This window comes from Acipenser ruthenus, chromosome 39 (assembly GCF_902713425.1).
Source record: "Acipenser ruthenus chromosome 39, fAciRut3.2 maternal haplotype, whole genome shotgun sequence".
Classification (NCBI taxonomy): Eukaryota; Metazoa; Chordata; class Actinopteri; order Acipenseriformes; family Acipenseridae; genus Acipenser; species Acipenser ruthenus.
The window spans coordinates 8,611,296-8,630,900 of record NC_081227.1 but is presented as its reverse complement, the minus strand read 5'-3'; the positions used below and the strand labels follow the sequence as shown (position 1 = coordinate 8,630,900).

At 46.1% G+C, this 19,605-nt stretch overlaps 3 non-coding genes across 3 annotated transcripts; all 3 read right to left on the bottom strand.

The window, feature by feature from the left end:
- Window positions 1–15,301: 15,301 nt before the first annotated feature.
- trnaa-ugc (transfer RNA alanine (anticodon UGC)) lies at window positions 15,302–15,373 on the bottom strand. Its single transcript has one exon. It is a non-coding gene; the product is annotated as a tRNA-Ala (tRNA).
- A 1,250-nt stretch (window positions 15,374–16,623) lies between these two features.
- Window positions 16,624–16,695, bottom strand: trnaa-ugc (transfer RNA alanine (anticodon UGC)). The gene has a single exon. It is a non-coding gene; the product is annotated as a tRNA-Ala (tRNA).
- A 2,525-nt stretch (window positions 16,696–19,220) lies between these two features.
- Window positions 19,221–19,292, bottom strand: trnaa-ugc (transfer RNA alanine (anticodon UGC)). Its single transcript has one exon. It is a non-coding gene; the product is annotated as a tRNA-Ala (tRNA).
- Window positions 19,293–19,605: the final 313 nt, after the last annotated feature.

Here is a 19,605-nt window from a genome sequence, read left to right as displayed (position 1 = left end):
TTCATGATGTGGCCACGAGCATTCATTTCATGACGTCGCCACGGTCATGCATTTCATGATGTGGCCACGGGCATGCATTTCGTGACATGGCCGCAGGACATGGCCACGGGCATGCATTTCATGACGTGGCCACTGGCAGCTTTCGTGACATGGCCACGGGCATGCATTTCGTAACGTGACTACGAGCATGCATTTCGTAACGTTACCACGAGCATGCATTTCTTGATGTGGCCACGGGCATGCATTTCGTGACATGGCCGCAGGACATTTCCACGGGCATGCATTTCATGACGTGGCCACGGGCATGCATTTTGAACGTGTCCACTGGCATGCATTTTGTGACATTGCATGGGCATGCATTTCGTGATGTGGCCACATGCATGCATTTTGTGACGTGGCCACAGGCAGTATTTTATGACATGGCCACGGGCATGAATTTCATGAGATGACCACAGGCATGCAAATTCGTAACATGACCACAGGCAGCATTCAGAATCATGACCACGGGCATGCATTTCGTGACGTGGCCACTGGCATGCATTTCATGAGGTGGCCACGGGCATCCATTTGGAGACATGGCCATGGCCATGCATTTCCTGACATTGCCATGGGCATGCATTTCATGATGTGGCCACGAGCATTCATTTCGTGACGTCGCCACGGGCATGCATTTCATGAGATGACCACAGGCATGCAAATTCGTAACATGACCATAGGCAGCATTCAGAATCATGACCACGGGCATGCATTTCATGACGTGGCCACTGGCATGCATTTCATGAGGTGGCCACGGGCATCCATTTCGAGACATGGCCATGGCCATGCATTTCGTGACATTGCCATGGGCATGCATTTCATGATGTGGCCACGAGCATTCATTTCATGACGTCGCCACGGTCATGCATTTCATGATGTGGCCACGGGCATGCATTTCGTGACATGGCCGCAGGACATGGCCACGGGCATGCATTTCATGACGTGGCCACTGGCATGCATTTTGAACGTGGCCACAGGCAGCATTTTATGACATGGCCACGGGCATGAATTTCATGAGATGACCACAGGCATGCAATTTCGTAACATGACCACAGGCAGCATTCAGAATCATGACCACGGGCATGCATTTCGTGACGTGGCCACTGGCATGCATTTCATGATATGGCCACGAGCATTCATTTCGTGACGTCGCCACGGGCATGCATTTCATGATGTGGCAACAGGCAACATTCGTGAACGTGGCCACGAGCATGCATTTCATGATGTGGCCAAGGGCATGCATTTCGTGACATGGCCGCAGGACATGGACTCGGGCATAAATATCGTGACGTGGCCAAGGGCATGCATTTCATCACGTGGCCACGGGCATGCATTTCGTGACATGGCCACGGGCATGCATTTCGTGACATTGCCACAGGCATGCATTTCGTAACATGACCAGAGGCAGCATTCAGAATCATGACCATGGTCATGCATTTCGTGACGTGGCCACGGGCATGCATTTCATGAGGTGGCCACGGGCATCCATATCGAGACGTGGCCATGGCCATGCATTTCGTGACGTGGCCACGTGCATGCATTTCATGATGTGGCCACGGGCATGCATTACGTGACATTGCCATGGGAATGCATTTCGTGATGTGGCCACGGGACATGGCCACGGGCATGCATTTCGTGACGTGGCCACGGTCATGCATTTTGAACTTGGCCACGGGCATGCATTTTGTGACATTGCCAAGGGATTTCATTTCGTGATGTGGCCACAGGGATGCATTTGATGACCTGGCCACGGGCATGCAAACTGTGGCATTACCACGGGCATGCATTTCATAACTTGGCAACTGGCATACATTTTGGGACATGACCACGGGCATGCATTTCATGACGTGGCCACGGGCATGCATTTCATGATATGACCATGAGCATGCATTTTGTGACATTGCCACGGGCATGCATTTCATGATGTGGCAACGGGCAGCATTCGTGACATGGCCACAAGCATGCATTTCGTGATGTGGCCAAGGGCATGCATTTCGTGACATGGCCGCAGGACATGGCCTCGGGCATTAATTTCGTGACGTGGCCAAGGGCATGCATTTTGTGACGTCGTCAAGGGCATGCATTTCGTGATGTGGCCACGGGCATGCATTTTGTGACATGGCCACGGGACAAGGCCACGGGCATGCATTTTGTGACATGGCCACGGGCATGCATTTTGAACGAGGCCACGGGCATGCATTTCGTGACATGACCACGGGCATGAATTTCGTAACGTGACCATGAGCATGCATTTCTTGATGTCACCACGGGCATGCATTTCGTGACATGGCCGCAGGACATGGCCACGGGCATGCATTTCATGACGTGGCCACGGGCATGCATTTTGAACGTGGCCACGGGCATGCATTTTGTGACATTGCACGGGCATGCATTTCGTGATGTGGCCACATGCATGCATTTTGTGACGTGGCCACAGGCAGCATTTCATGACATGGCCACGGGCATGAATTTCATGAGATGACCACAGGCATGCAAATTCATAACATGACCACAGGCAGCATTCAGAATCATGACCACGGGCATGCATTTCGTGACGTGGCCACTGGCATGCATTTCATGAGGTGGCCACGGGCATCCATTTCGAGACATGGCCATGGCCATGCATTTCCTGACATTGCCATGGGCATGCATTTCATGATGTGGCCACGAGCATTCATTTCGTGACGTCGCCACGGGCATGCATTTCATGAGATGACCACAGTCATGCAAATTCGTAACATGACCACAGGCAGCATTCAGAATCATGACCACGGGCATGCATTTCATGACGTGGCCACTGGCATGCATTTCATGAGGTGGCCACGGGCATCCATTTCGAGACATGGCCATGGCCATGCATTTCGTGACATTGCCATGGGCATGCATTTCATGATGTGGCTACGAGCATTTATTTCGTGACGTCGAAACGGGCATGCATTTCATGATGTGGCCACGGGCATGCATTTTGTGAGATGGCCGCAGGACATGTACTCGGGCATAAATATTGTGACGTGGCCACGGGCATGCATTTCATGATGTGGCAACGGGCAGCATTCGTGATGTGGCCACAGGGATGCATTTGATGACCTGGCCACGGGCATGCATTTCATGATATGACCATGAGCATGTATTTTGTGATGTGGCCATGGGCATGCATTTTGTGATGTGGCCACAGGCATGCATTTTGTGACGTGGCCACGGGACATGGCCACGGGAATGCATTTCGTGACGTCGTCACGGGCATGCATTTCGTGATGTGGCCACGGGCATGCATTTCGTGACATGGCCGCAGGACATGGCCTCGGGCATTAATTTCATGACGTGGCCAAGGGCATGCATTTCGTGATGTCGTCACGGGCATGCATTTCGTGATGTGGCCACGGGCATGCATTTTGTGACATGGCCACGGGCATGCATTTTGAACGAGGCCACGGGCATGCATTTTGTGTCATTGCCACGGGAATACATTTTATGACGTGGCCACGGGCATGCATCTCATATTGTGGACACGAGCATCAATTTCGTGACGTGGCCACGCGCATCCTTTTCATGATGTGGCCACGGGCAGCTTTCGTGACATGGCCATGGGCATGCATTTCGTGACATGACCACAGGCATGCATTTCGTAACGTGACCACGAGCATGCATTTCTTGATGTTGCCACGGGCATGCATTTCGTGACATGGCCGCAGGACATGGCCTCGGGTATGCATTTCGTGACATGGCCACGGGCATGCATTTTGAACGTGGCCACGGGCATGCATTTTGTGACTTGGCCACGGCAATTCATTTCGTTACGTAGCCACGGGCATGCATTTTGTGACGTGGCCACGGGCATGCATTTTGTGACATGACCACGGGCATGCATTTCGTGACACGGCCACGGGCAGCATTTCGTGACATGGCCACAGGCATGCATTTTGTGACATGGCCACGGGGATGCATTTCGTGACGTGGCCACGTGCATGCATTTTATGACGTGGCCATGGGTATGCATTTTGTGACATGGCCACCGGCATGCATTTCGTGACATGGCCACGGGCTTGCATTTCGTGATGTGGCTTATGGCATGCATTTTGAACGTGTCCATGGGACATGGCCACGGGCATAGATTTCGTGATGTGGCTACGGGCATGCATTTTGAACGTGTCCACGGGCATCATTTTGTGTCATTGCCACGGGAATTCATTTTGTGATGTGGCCACGGGCTTGCATTTCATATTAGGGAGACGAGTAGCCATTTCGTGACGTAGTCACGCGCATCCATTTCGTGATGTGGACACGGGCATGCATTTTGTGACGTGGCCACGGGACATGGCCACGGGCATGCATTTCATGACGTGGCCAAGGGCATGCATTTTGAACGTGGCCACGGGTATGCATTTTGTGACATTGCCACGTGAATTCATTTCGTGATGTGGCCATGGGTATGCATTTCGTGATGTGGCGACGGGACATGGAAACGGATATGCATTTCATGACATGGCCACGGGCATGCAATTCTTTACATTGCCACAGGCATGCATTTCGTAACATGACCAGAGGCAGCATTCAGAATCATGACCACAGGCATGCAATTCGTGACGTGGCCACGGGCATGCATTTCATGAGGTGGCCACAGGCATCCATATCGAGATGTGGCCATGGCCATGCATTTCGTGATGTGGCCACGTGCATGCATTTCATGATGTGGCCACAAGCATTCATTTCGTGACATTGCCATGGGCATGCATTTCGTGATGTGGCCACGGGACATGGCCACGGGCATGCATTTCGTGACGTGGCCACGGTCATGCATTTTGAACTTGGCCACGGGCATGCATTTTGTGACATTGCCACGGGCATGCATTTCGTGATGTGGCCACGGGCATGCATTTTGTGACATGGCCACGGGCATGCATTTTGAACGAGGCCACGGGCATGCATTTTGTGTCATTGCCACGGGAATACATTTTATGACGTGGCCACGGGCATGCATCTCATATTGTGGACACGAGCATCAATTTCGTGACGTGGCCACGCGCATCCTTTTCATGATGTGGCCACGGGCAGCTTTCGTGACATGGCCATGGGCATGCATTTCGTGACATGACCACAGGCATGCATTTCGTAACGTGACCACGAGCATGCATTTCTTGATGTTGCCACGGGCATGCATTTCGTGACATGGCCGCAGGACATGGCCTCGGGCATGCATTTCGTGACATGGCCACGGGCATGCATTTTGAACGTGGCCACGGGCATGCATTTTGTGACTTGGCCACGGCAATTCATTTCGTTACGTAGCCACGGGCATGCATTTTGTGACGTGGCCACGGGCATGCATTTTGTGACATGACCACGGGCATGCATTTCGTGACACGGCCACGGGCAGCATTTCGTGACATGGCCACAGGCATGCATTTTGTGACATGGCCACGGGGATGCATTTCGTGACGTGGCCACGTGCATGCATTTTATGACGTGGCCATGGGTATGCATTTTGTGACATGGCCACCGGCATGCATTTCGTGACATGGCCACGGGCTTGCATTTCGTGATGTGGCTTATGGCATGCATTTTGAACGTGTCCATGGGACATGGCCACGGGCATAGATTTCGTGATGTGGCTACGGGCATGCATTTTGAACGTGTCCACGGGCATCATTTTGTGTCATTGCCACGGGAATTCATTTTGTGATGTGGCCACGGGCTTGCATTTCATATTAGGGAGACGAGTAGCCATTTCGTGACGTAGTCACGCGCATCCATTTCGTGATGTGGACACGGGCATGCATTTTGTGACGTGGCCACGGGACATGGCCACGGGCATGCATTTCATGACGTGGCCAAGGGCATGCATTTTGAACGTGGCCACGGGTATGCATTTTGTGACATTGCCACGTGAATTCATTTCGTGATGTGGCCATGGGTATGCATTTCGTGATGTGGCGACGGGACATGGAAACGGATATGCATTTCATGACATGGCCACGGGCATGCAATTCTTTACATTGCCACAGGCATGCATTTCGTAACATGACCAGAGGCAGCATTCAGAATCATGACCACAGGCATGCAATTCGTGACGTGGCCACGGGCATGCATTTCATGAGGTGGCCACAGGCATCCATATCGAGATGTGGCCATGGCCATGCATTTCGTGATGTGGCCACGTGCATGCATTTCATGATGTGGCCACAAGCATTCATTTCGTGACATTGCCATGGGCATGCATTTCGTGATGTGGCCACGGGACATGGCCACGGGCATGCATTTCGTGACGTGGCCACGGTCATGCATTTTGAACTTGGCCACGGGCATGCATTTTGTGACATTGCCAAGGGAATTCATTTCGTGATGTGGCCACAGGGATGCATTTGATGACCTGGCCACGGGCATGCAAACTGTGACATGACCACGGGCATGCATTTCATAACTTGGCAACTGGCATACATTTTGGGACATGACCACGGGCTTGCATTTCATGACGTGGCCACAGGCATGCATTTCATGATATGACCATGAGCATGCATTTTGTGATGTGGCCATGGGCATGCATTTCGTTACATGGCCACGGGCATGCATTTCGTGACGTTGCCACGGGCATGCATTTCATGATGTGGCCATGAGCATTCATTTCATGACATTGCCACGGGCATGCATTTCATGATGTGGGAACGGGCAACATTCTTGACATGGCCACAAGCATGCATTTCGTGATGTAGCCACAGGCATGCATTTCGTGACATGGCCGCAGGACATGGCCTCGGGCATGCATTTCGTGACATGGCCACGGGCATGCATTTTGAACGTGGCCACGGGCATGCATTTTGTGACTTGGCCACGGCAATTCATTTCGTTACGTAGCCACGGGCAAGCATTTTGTGACGTGGCCACGGGCATGCATTTTGTGACATGACCACGGGCATGCATTTCGTGACACGGCCACGGGCAGCATTTCGTGACATGGCCACAGGCATGCATTTTGTGACATGGCCACGGGGATGCATTTCGTGACGTGGCCACATGCATGCATTTTATGACGTGGCCATGGGTATGCATTTTGTGACATGGCCACCGGCATGCATTTCGTGACATGGCCACGGGCTTGCATTTCGTGATGTGGCTTATGGCATGCATTTTGAACGTGTCCATGGGACATGGCCACGGGCATACATTTCGTGATGTGGCTACGGGCATGCATGTTGAACGTGTCCACGGGCATGCATTTTGTGTCATTGCCATGGGAATTCATTTCGTGATGTGGCCACGGGCTTGCATTTCATATTAGGGAGACGAGTAGCCATTTCGTGACGTAGTCACGCGCATCCATTTCGTGATGTGGCCACGGGCATGCATTTTGTGACGTGGCCACGGGACATGGCCACGGGCATGCATTTCATGACGTGGCCAAGGGCATGCATTTTGAACGTGGCCACGGGTATGCATTTTGTGACATTGCCACGTGAATTCATTTCGTGATGTGGCCATGGGCATGCATTTCGTGATGTGGTGATGGGACATGGAAACGGATATGCATTTTGTGACATGGCCACGGTCATGCATTTCATCACGTGGCCACCAGCATGCATTTCATGACATTGCCACGGGCAAGCAATTCTTTACATTGCCACAGGCATGCATTTCGTAACATGACCAGAGGCAGCATTCAGAATCATGACCACAGGCATGCAATTCGTGACGTGGCCACGGACATGCATTTCATGAGGTGGCCACGGGCATCCATATCAAGATGTGGCCATGGCCATGCATTTCGTGATGTGGCCACGTGCATGCATTTCATGATGTGGCCACAAGCATTCATTTCGTGACATTGCCATGGGCATGCATTTCGTGATGTGGCCACGGGACATGGCCACGGGCATGCATTTCGTGACGTGGCCACGGTCATGCATTTTGAACTTGGCCACGGGCATGCATTTTGTTACATTGCCAAGGGAATTCATTTCGTAATGTGGCCACAGGGATGCATTTGATGACCTGGCCACAGGCATGCAAACTGTAACATGACCACGGGCATGCATTTCATAACTTGGCAACTGGCATACATTTCAGGACATGACCACGGGCAGTCATTTCATGACGTGGCCACGGGAATGCATTTCATGATATGACCATGAGCATGCATTTTGTGATGTGGCCATTGGCATGAATTTCGTGACATGGCCACGGGCATGCATTTCATGATGTGGCCACGAGCATTCATTTCGTGACATTGCTACGGGCATGCATTTCATGAAGTGGCAACGGGCAGCATTTGTGATATGGCCACAAGCATGCATTTCGTGATGTGGCCACGGGCATGCATTTCGTGACATGGCCGCAGGCCATGGCCTCGGGCATTAATTTCGAGACGTGGCCAAGGGCATGCATTTCGTGATGTGGCCACGGGCATGCATTTTGTGACGTGGCAACGGGACATGGCCACGGGCATGCATTTCGTGATGTCGTCACGGGCATGCATTTCGTGATTTGGCCATGGGCATGCATTTCGTGACGTGGCCACGGGACATGGCCACGGGCATGCATTTCGTGACATGGCCACGGGCATGCATTTTGAACGTGGGCACGGGCATGTATTTTGTGACATTGCAATGGAATGCATTTCGTGATGTGGCCACATGCATGCATTTTGTGACGTGGCCACAGGCAGCATTTCATGACATGGCCACGGGCATGAATTTCATGAGATGACCACAGGCATGCAATTTCGTAACATGAACACAGGCAGCATTCAGAATCATGACCACGGGCATGCCTTTCGTGACGTGGCCACTGGCATGCATTTCATGAGGTGGCCATGGGCATCCATTTCGAGACATGGCCATGGCCATGCATTTCGTGACATTGCCACGGGCATGCATTTCATGATGTGGCCACGAGCATTCATTTCGTGACGTCGCCACGGGCATGCATTTCATGATGTGGCAACAGGCAGCATTCGTGAACGTGGCCACGAGCATGCATTTCATGATGTGGCCAAGGGCATGCATTTCGTGACATGGCCGCAGGACATGGACTCGGGCATAAATATCGTGACGTGGCCAAGGGTATGCATTTCGTGACTTGGCCACGGGCATGCATTTTGTGACGTGGCCACGAGACATGGCCACGGGCATGCATTTCGTGACATGGCCACGGGCATTCATTTTGAACGTGGCCATGGGCATACATTTTGTGTCATTGCCACGGGAATTCATTTTGTAACGTGGCCACGGGCATGCATTTTATATTGTGGAGACGAGCATCCATTTCGTGACATGGCCACGCGCATCCATTTCGTGATGTGGCCACAGGCATGCATTTCGTGACATGGCCACGGGAATTAATTTCGTGATGTTGCCACGGGGATGCATTTGATGACATGGCCACATTCATGCAAACTGTGACATGACCACGGGCATGCATTTCATAACTTGGCAACTGGCATACATTTCGGGACATGACCACGGGCATGCATTTAATGACGTGTCCACGGGCATGCATTTCGTGATATGATCAGGGGCATGAATTTTGTGATGTGGCCATGGGCATGCATTTCGTGACATGGCCACGGGCATGCATTTCATGACATGACCACGGGGATGCTTTTCGTAATGTGGCCACTTGCATGCATTTCATGACATGGCAACAGGACATAACCACGGGCATGCATTTCGTGACATGGCAACGGGCAGCATTTCGTGACATGGCCACAGGCATGCATTTCGTGACGTGGCCACAGGCATGCATTTTGTGACTTGGCCACGGGGATGCATTTTATGACATGGCCACGGGCATGCTTTTTGTGATTTGGCCACGGGAATTCATTTCGTGACGTAGCCACAGGCATGCATTTCGTGACGTGGCCACGGGCATGCATTTTGTGACATGACCACGGGCATGCATTTAATGACGTGGCCACGGGCATGAATTTCGTGATATGACCAGGGGCATGCATTTTATGATGTGGACACGAGCATCCATTTTGTGATGTGGCCACACGCATCCATTTCGTGATGTGGCCACGGGCAGCATTCGTGACATGGCCACGGGCATGCAAACTGTGACATGACCACGGGCATGCATTTCATACGTGCATGCATTTTGTGACGTGGCAATGGGCAGCATTTCATGACATGGCCAAGGGCATGAATTTCGTGAAATGACCACAGGCATGCATTTCGTGACATGGCCATGGGACATGGCCACGGGCATGCATTTTGTGACATGGCCACGGGCATGCATTTCGTGATGTGGCCACGGGCATGCATTTTGTGACTTGGCCACGGGAATTCATTTCATTACGTAGCCACGGGCATGCATTTTGTGACGTGGCCACAGGCATGCATTTTGTGACATGGCCACAGGCATGCATTTCGTGATACGGCCACGGGCAGCATTTCTTGACATGGCCACAGGCATGCATTTTGTGATGTGGCCACCGTCATGCATTTTGTGACGTGGCCACGTGCATGCATTTTCTGATGTGGCCACAGGCAGCATTTCATGACATGGCCATGAGCATGAATATCATGAGATGACCACAGGCATGCATTTCGTAACATGACCACGGGCAGCATTCAGAATCATGACCACGGGCATGCATTTCGTGACGTGGCCACGGGCATGCATTTTGTGACTTGGCCACAGGAATTCATTTCGTGACGTAGCCACGGGCATGCATTCCGTGACGTGGCCATGGGCATGCATTTTGTGACATGACCACGGGCATGCATTTCGTGACATGGCCACGGGCAGCATTTGGTGACATGGCCACAGGCATGCATTTCGTGATGTGGCCACAGGCAGCATTTCATGACATGGCCACGGGCATGCATTTTGTGATATGACCACGGGCATGCATTTTGTAACGTGGCCACTTGTAACAAACCCAATCCTTAAGCAACATCCAATAACTAGTATTTTGTGACGGAATTACAAGTAAACTACCCTGAACAATATAAACTCTCCAAAGCAGTAGGATTGCACGACAGAACCAAGAAAAATTGCTGGGTAAGGCAGGATTGTTTACAACACATAGAAAATAGTAAGAAAATTAAACCCGAAGACAGTACCAAAACTCACATAGGAGAGGTTATTGAATATGTGTGGAATATTATAGTTGTAGACAGAGGTATCAAACATTTGGTGTACATGAGTTTTAATCAGACAGCATTTGGACCATTCACAAATGTTCAGCAGAGACCACATTAATACTAATCATATAGGACAGATCAAGCGTTTAGTAAATGTACAGCCTAACATGCCCATGTTGATTAAAGTGTTTATCACAGAGTCCATCAGGCAGTTCTTATAGAAAAAAATGTCCATGAAACAACCACAATCAATACTTTAAAAGTCCCAAGCTGTTATATCAGGTCCATATTGAGAATTCAGGTTGAGTCAGTAAAGTTTAAACACAAAACAAAAAAACAACAAAAACCAAAATTAGACTTCTATGCGAGGTGCTCGTTAAACCCCGATAAATAAACAAAATGAGACTTCTATGTGAGGTGCTCGTTAAACCCCGATAAATAAACAAAATGAGACTTCTATGCGAGGTGCTCATTAAACCCTGATAAATAAACCAAAATGATAATAATCCCAAACAGTCAGAACAAAACAGATAATCCAGCAGCGAAAGATAAGATTCCTCCCCATCAGGGGATCTCACCCAGTTCTTCCTTGGTCCTGTAGAGCTTGGAGTTTCCAACCAGGTAAGGAGACAAAAAGTGATGATTTGGATAATAAATGGATTAGTCACCATTGTTACTTTTAGGATAAAAATAAACAATTTGAATGATGTGGATAGTTTCAATTGGGCAGGAGATTAGATAACTGGTTACTTTCAAACTGGAAAATGGCAGATTAGAAAAAATACACTTTCTAACAACCAACAGATCATTGCTTCCCGATCTCTCTTTTATAGACAGCAACCTTCTTCTTCAAAAAACCCTGCTCTTTCCTACAAACACTCTGCATCCACAAAAACCACACCCGAAAAAGAATCACCCCAGAAAAAGGAACCACCCCCTTCCCAGGAAGTAATAGCCATATTTAAAGAGCTCCCAATTAAGATACTTAGACAATGATAAATCAAGCTCAATAAGCCCTTTGCCAAGGCAATTAGCAACACCTGACTCTAATTAGAACTTCCATGTGGAAATTAAGGAAAAGATCATTCAGTTAAAACAAGAGAGACCAGTGCAGAGATAAACCCCTTACCAAAAACTGACAGTAAATTGATATAGCTTCACCTAAGTTTTACCTTATGAATCTGAAAGGCCCATTTTCGAAATGAGGACAAAATCACTTATTTAGCAATTGAATAGAGAATTAACTTAACCTGGCCAGGTATTCTGATACTCAATTAAGAGCAGCAGGCAGCAAATTACTTATGCTGCATTCATGTAGCTAGTGCTACATATACCCCCCCCCACCGGAGGTACTGAGGTTTTAGAACTGAAATAGGGCTTCAAATTCACTACATGGACTGTATCAGCCTTGTCTGGTTGATGCACCCCCTGCACACGGTAATTGACAGGGCCTAACTTTTTTAATACAACGCAAGGACCTGTCCATTTAGGTGCTAGCTTGGCGGTAAAGTTGATTGAGGCATCAGAGATCGGGTGAGCTCGCACCCAGACCAAATCTCCCACCAGGAACTGTACATTTATCCGATGGGCATTATAATATTTGGCTTGTCTGGTTTGGGCTACCTCTACTCTCTGACGTACCGTATTTAAAAACGTCTGTTGACATTCTAACAAGTTATATTGAGGACTGCTAGCAGGTGGAGCTGTAGTGATCAAACGGTCAAGAGGACCTTTCAGCTTCCTCCCCAAGGCTAGTTCGGCCGGACTAAACCCTGTGGTTTCCTGCTGGGCAGTGTTAATTGCAAATTGAAACTCTGGTAACCACCGATCCCATAGCCGGTGATTCTCCCCTACAAATGAGGCGATCATGGTCTTCAACGTCCTGTTTATTCTCTCTGTTAAATTGGTTTGAGGATGATAACTTGTGGTTAATTTTTGTATTACTCCCCACATCTGACACACATCTTTCATTATTTGGCCTGTGAATTGGGCCCCTCTGTCGGACAACAGAAATCTAGGCGTACCCCAGCGAGTAAAAATCTCCTCGGTCAAGAACTTTGCTATCTTCGTGGTCTTGCTGTCCTGAATAGCCACCATCTCTACCCATTTGGTGAAGTAATCTACCACGACCAATAAAAAGACATTGCCTTTCTTACTGCGGGGAAATGGTCCCATTAAATCAATACCGAACATCTCCCCTGGTTCAGACACTTCAGTTGACTGAAGAAGTCCAGCAGGTTTTTGATTGCTGGATTTATACTGCTGACATGTAAGGCAGGTTTCGACATGTTTCCAGACGTCTTTCCGGATAGTAGGCCACCAAGCATTATTTAATATCCGCAGCAATGTCTTTGAATGGCCGAGATGACCTCCCAACGGATTGTCATGGTAGTGCTCTAGGAAGATGTTTGTCAAACTTTCAGGAACCACCAACTGATAGCTCACACCATCACCTTTGGTTGGAGCTCTTCTGTATATAACTCCTTGATGCTCCTCATAAGAGATATGATCAGGTTTCTTAACAGAAGATGACTGCAGATTTCTTTTAATATCACAGAGCATGGGATCTAATGATTGTGCATGTAGAATTTCTGGTAAAGAGGTTGGTATCTCCAAGCTTGCCGGAGTATTAGACATGGAAGCGCATTGGCTTGCCACAGGATCTGGAGAGAGAGGAGCCCTGGAAAGAGCATCTGGTACAATATTTAGACTGCCTTTTCTATACAGAACCTTAAATTGAAATGGCTGAAGCCGTATAGTCCATCTTGTAAGCCGTGAGCTGGTCTTGGGAGAATTAAACACCCAGGATAGTGCGGCATGATCGGTCACAACTTCAAATTCTGTTCCCTCTAGGTAGTGTCTCCACTTTTCTACAGCCCAAACCACTGCAAGACATTCTTTCTCTGCTGTCGAATAATTACATTTAGCCCCCTGTAGGATTCTTGAGGCAAAAGCTATTACTTTCTCACCTTCTTCTGGACTAACACAGCCCCAAGTCCTACTTCACTGGCATCGGTGTAAACCAGGAATGGTAGAGCTTCACTGTTATGTGGTGTGATGCCAAGGTTGTGGGTTTGAGTCCTGCCAGAGTTGTAAATGTTTACATGTCTGTTTTTGGATTAATTAGTTGAAGTTTGTTTTTGTTTTTTTAGAAGAAGGTGGTATGCATTTAACTTTGGGGGAAGAAATGAAAGAGGCACTGCTGTGATTCACCCCCAGGATCACCTGTTTACAAGACAGGTGCTTTAACCATCTAAGCCGCAATGCCCCACACTTGCCAGCTGCTCGGTGTGCTAAACTGAAGGTCTACAAAACTGTCCCAGGACTTGGTGGACAGTAAGGTTATTTTGTTTTGACAGCTTCCCTCAATTGTTCTGACGTCTCCTCACGGTGCTCCATGTGGTGCACTTGTTTTGTGTGCGGTACTTATACGTCAGGATGCTGCGGTTGTGAGTTGGAGGCTCACCGGGAGCTGCTTTTTCAAAACTTGTAATTGGATACAAATTATCTGGATTTGTAATCCTATATTTTGTGATCGAGATTACTTTTTAAAATGCTGGACTTTTTAATCGCAATTATTCATAATATGGATAATCCAGCAGTGACATTTTCTGAACAAATGGATCAAAACGATCCAATTACAGGTTTTGAAGAAGCGGCTCCTGGAGCATATCTCTTTTGTGTCTCCCTCTGGTCCTGTTATTCTGATTAATTTAGCTTCAATGACAACATTAATCATGTGAAACGTAGAAGTTAAGAAGACTTTTTTTTTGTAATGGCATGGCTAATAGATGGATGGATAGAGAGAAGGAGAAAGTTAAAAATAATAATATTTATTTTTAGATAAAAAGACCTTTTTTGTAATGGTATGGCTAATAGATGGATGGATAGAGAGAAGGAAAGAGGTAAAAAATAATATTTATTTTTAGAAATCAAAATATAGATAGAGAAAATATATATATATATATATATATATATATATATATATATATATATATATGTTTATAATTATAAATCAAAAGTTAGATAGTGATTAATAAAATAAATAATATTGACATTTATAAATCAAAAGATAAATAGATTGATTGAATGAATGAAACCAGAAAGGGCTGGGTGATGGAAGAGAGTTTTTAATAAAAAACAAATTGTGATTTCATGGAAGAACGGGGTAAAGAAATACCACCTGGAGATGCCGGGGATTGAACCCAGGGCCTCATACATGCAAAGCATGCGCTCTACCACTGAGCTACATCCCCTGTTGGTTTTGAGTCCTTGCTTTGTGCAACTGGCCCCTTTGATTTCCAGGGTAAGCTGTGTGCTTTGCTTTCCATCCTGAAATGTGTGTGTTTTCTTACCTCAACTTTGCTGTGCCAGTTACAACAGTGCAGGGCTCTGTGGCGCAATGGATAGTGTGTTGGACTTTTAGACTGGCTGTGTAGTGTGATGCAAAGGTTGCGGGTTTGAGTTCCGCCAGAGTTGTAAATGTTTACGTGTGTTTTTTTGGATTAATTTGATTCAAACCCAGGATCTCCTGTTTACAAGGCAGGTGCTTTAACCATCTAAGCCGCAATGCCCCACACTTGCCAGCTGCTCGGTGTGCTAAACTGAAGGTCTACAAAACTGTCCCAGGACTTGGTGGACAGTAAGGTTATTTTGTTTTGACAGCTTCCCTCAATTTTTCTGAGATCTCCTCACGGTGCTCCATGCGGTGCACTTGTTTTGTGTGTGGTACTTATACGGCAGGATGCTGCGGTTGTGAGTTGGAGGCTCACCGGGAGCTGCTTTTTCAAAATTTGTAATCTGGGTAGAAATTATCTGGATTTGTAATCCTATATTTTGTGATCGAGATTACTTTTTAAAATGCTGGACTTTTTAATCACAATTATTCATAATATGGATAATCCAGCAGTGACATTTTCTGAACAAATGGATCAAAACGATCCAGATTACAAGTTTTGAAGAAGCGGCTCCTGGAGCATATCTCTTTTGTGTCTCCCTCTGGTCCTGTTATTCTGATTAATTTAGCTTCAATGACAACATTAATCATGTGAAACGTAGAAGTTAAGAAGACTTTTTTTTTGTAATGGCATGGCTAATAGATGGATGGATAGAGAGAAGGAGAAAGTTAAAAATAATAATATTTATTTTTAGATAAAAAGACCTTTTTTGTAATGGTATGGCTAATAGATGGATGGATAGAGAGAAGGAAAGAGGTAAAAAATAATATTTATTTTTAGAAATCAAAATATAGATAGAGAGAAAAAAAATATATATATATATATATATATATATATATATATATATATATATATATATATATATGTTTATAATTATAAATCAAAAGTTAGATAGTGATTAATAAAATAAATAATATTGACATTTATAAATCAAAAGATAAATAGATTGATTGAATGAATGAAACCAGAAAGGGCTGGGTGATGGAAGAGAGTTTTTAATAAAAAACAAATTGTGATTTCATGGAAGAACGGGGTAAAGAAATACCACCTGGAGATGCCGGGGATTGAACCCAGGGCCTCATACATGCAAAGCATGCGCTCTACCACTGAGCTACATCCCCTGTTGGTTTTGAGTCCTTGCTTTGTGCAACTGGCCCCTTTGATTTCCAGGGTAAGCTGTGTGCTTTGCTTTCCATCCTGAAATGTGTGTGATTTCTTACCTCAACTTTGCTGTGCCAGTTACAACAGTGCAGGGCTCTGTGGCGCAATGGATAGTGTGTTGGACTTTTAGACTGGCTGTGTAGTGTGATGCAAAGGTTGCGGGTTTGAGTTCCGCCAGAGTTGTAAATGTTTACGTGTGTTTTTTTGGATTAATTTGATTCAAACCCAGGATCTCCTGTTTACAAGGCAGGTGCTTTAACCATCTAAGCCGCAATGCCCCACACTTGCCAGCTGCTCGGTGTGCTAAACTGAAGGTCTACAAAACTGTCCCAGGACTTGGTGGACAGTAAGGTTATTTTGTTTTGACAGCTTCCCTCAATTTTTCTGAGATCTCCTCACGGTGCTCCATGCGGTGCACTTGTTTTGTGTGTGGTACTTATACGGCAGGATGCTGCGGTTGTGAGTTGGAGGCTCACCGGGAGCTGCTTTTTCAAAATTTGTAATCTGGATACAAATTATCTGGATTTGTAATCCTATATTTTGTGATCGAGATTACTTTTTAAAATGCTGGACTTTTTAATCGCAATTATTCATAATATGGATAATCCAGCAGTGACATTTTCTGAACAAATGGATCAAAACGATCCAGATTACAAGTTTTGAAGAAGCGGCTCCTGGAGCATATCTCTTTTGTGTCTCCCTCTGGTCCTGTTATTCTGATTAATTTAGCTTCAATGACAACATTAATCATGTGAAACGGAGAAGATAAGAAGACTTTTTTTTGTAATGGCATGGCTAATAGATGGATGGATAGAGAGAAGGAGAAAGTTAAAAATAATAATATTTATTTTTAGATAAAAAGACCTTTTTTGTAATGGTATGTCTAATAGATGGATGGATAGAGAGAAGGAAAGAGGTAAAAAATAATATTTATTTTTAGAAATCAAAATATATATATAGAAAATATATATATATATATATATATATATATATATATATATTTTCTAATTATAAATCAAAAGTTAGATAGTGATTAATAAAATAAATAATATTGACATTTATAAATCTAAAGATAGATTGATTGAATGAATGAAACCAGAAAGGGCTGGGTGATGGAAGAGAGTTTTTAAAACAACAAATTGTGATTTCATGGAAGAACGGGGTAAAGAAATACCACCTGGAGATGCCGGGGATTGAACCTGTGACCTCATACATGCAAAGCATGCGCTCTACCACTGAGCTACATCCTCTGTTGGCTTTGAGTCCTTGCTTTGTGCAACTGGCCCCTTTGATTTCCAGGGTAAGCTGTGTGCTTTGCTTTCCATCCTGAAATGTGTGTGTTTTCTTACCTCAACTTTGCTGTGCCAGTTACAACAGTGCAGGGCTCTGTGGCGCAATGGATAGTGTGTTGGACTTTTAGACTGGCTGTGTAGTGTGATGCAAAGGTTGCGGGTTTGAGTTCCGCCAGAGTTGTAAATGTTTACGTGTGTTTTTTTGGATTAATTTGATTCAAACCCAGGATCTCCTGTTTACAAGGCAGGTGCTTTAACCATTTAAGCCGCAATGCCCCACACTTGCCAGCTGCTCGTGTGCTAAACTGAAGGTCTACAAAACTGTCCCAGGACTTGGTGGACAGTAAGGTTATTTTGTTTTGACAGCTTCCCTCAATTTTTCTGAGATCTCCTCACGGTGCTCCATGTGGTGCACTTGTTTTGTGTGTGGTACTTATACGGCAGGATGCTGCGGTTGTGAGTTGGATGCTCACCGGGAGCTGATTTTCAAAATTTGTAATCTGGATACAAATTATCTGGATTTGTAATCCTATATTTTGTGATCGAGATTACTTTTTAAAATGCTGGACTTTTTAATCGCAATTATTCATAATATGGATAATCCAGCAGTGACATTTTCTGAACAAATGGATCAAAACGATCCAGATCACAAGTTTTGAAGAACCGGCTCCTGGAGCATATCTCTTTTGTGTCTCCCTCTGGTCCTGTTATTCTGATTAATTTAGCTTCAATGACAACATTAATCATGTGAAACAGAGAAGATAAGAAGACTTTTTTTTTGTAATGGCATGGCTAATAGATGGATGGATAGAGAGAAGGAGAAAGTTAAAAATAATAATATTTATTTTTAGATTAAAATACCTTTTTTGTAATGGTATGGCTAATAGATGGATGGATAGAGAGAAGGAAAAAGGTAAAAAATAATATTTATTTTTAGAAATCAAAATATAGATAGAGAAAAAAAAAAAAATATATATATATATATATATATATATATATATATATATATGTTTATAATTATAAATCAAAAGTTAGATAGTGATTAATAAAATAAATAATATTGACATTTATAAATCAAAAGATAGATAGATTGATTGAATGAATGAAACCAGAAAGGGCTGGGTGATGGAAGAGAGTTTTTAATAAACAACAAATTGTGATTTCATGGAAGAACGGGGTAAAGAAATACCACCAGGAGATGCCGGGGATTGAACCCGGGGCCTCACACATGCAAAGCATGTGCTGTACCACTGAGCTACATCCCCTGTTGGCTTTGAGTCCTTGCTTTGTGCAACTGGCCCCTTTGATTTCCAGGGTAAGCTGTGTGCTTTGCTTTCCATCCTGAAATGTGTGTGTTTTCTTACCTCAACTTTGCTGTGCCAGTTACAACAGTGCAGGGCTCTGTGGAGCAATGGATAGTGTGTTGGACTTTTAGACTGGCTGTGTAGTGTGATGCAAAGGTTGCGGGTTTGAGTTCCGCCAGAGTTGTAAATGTTTACGTGTGTTTTTTTGGATTAATTTGATTCAAACCCAGGATCTCCTGTTTACAAGGCAGGTGCTTTAACCATCTAAGCCGCA